General features: G+C 71.1%; 1 pseudogene; it reads right to left on the bottom strand.

Annotated features, from left to right (window-relative positions):
• Positions 1–444: 444 nt before the first annotated feature.
• LOC133628229 (28S ribosomal RNA) overlaps positions 445–509 on the bottom strand; it is an 8765-nt pseudogene continuing 8700 nt past the window's right edge.

Here is a 509-nt window from a genome sequence, read left to right as displayed (position 1 = left end):
AAAGAGACACGAAAAATGGGGAAAAAAAAGAATAAATAAAAACGAGCTCGAGAGCCGGACCCCTCCGTCGCGCGACGAGGGGCCACCTGCTCCCCAGCTCTGCCCCGACCGCGGTGGGCCACGCGCCCGGTCGCGGTGGGGCGGGCTTAGGAGGCCCCGCGCGCTCGGCTCGCCCGAGAGGAATGGCGCCTGACCGTGTGGGCCAGGCGCCGGGAGGAAAGCCGGGGACGCACCCGCGCGCGCCGACCCGCGCCTTTCCTCCCCTTCGCGAGGCGCGAGGCGGAGGTAGGGTGGGACGGGTGGGGCGAGAGAGGCCCTCAGGGGCACGCGCCCCTGGCGCGACCTCTCTCCCCTCCCCGCAACGCGACAGGCCCGTGCCGGACGGCCCCCGGGCGCCTTCTGCCGCCCCCGCCCGCGCCGACGGCGCAAGCGGGTCGGAGGGAGACAAAAGCTTGTGTCGAGGGCTGATTCTCAATAGATCGCAGCGAGGGAGCTGCTCTGCTACGTAC

The sequence above is a fragment of the Colius striatus genome, chromosome 28, assembly GCF_028858725.1.
Source record: "Colius striatus isolate bColStr4 chromosome 28, bColStr4.1.hap1, whole genome shotgun sequence".
Lineage (NCBI taxonomy): Eukaryota > Metazoa > Chordata > Aves > Coliiformes > Coliidae > Colius > Colius striatus.
The sequence above is the reverse complement of the archived record's forward strand: the minus strand, read 5'-3'. Positions and strand labels throughout refer to the sequence as shown.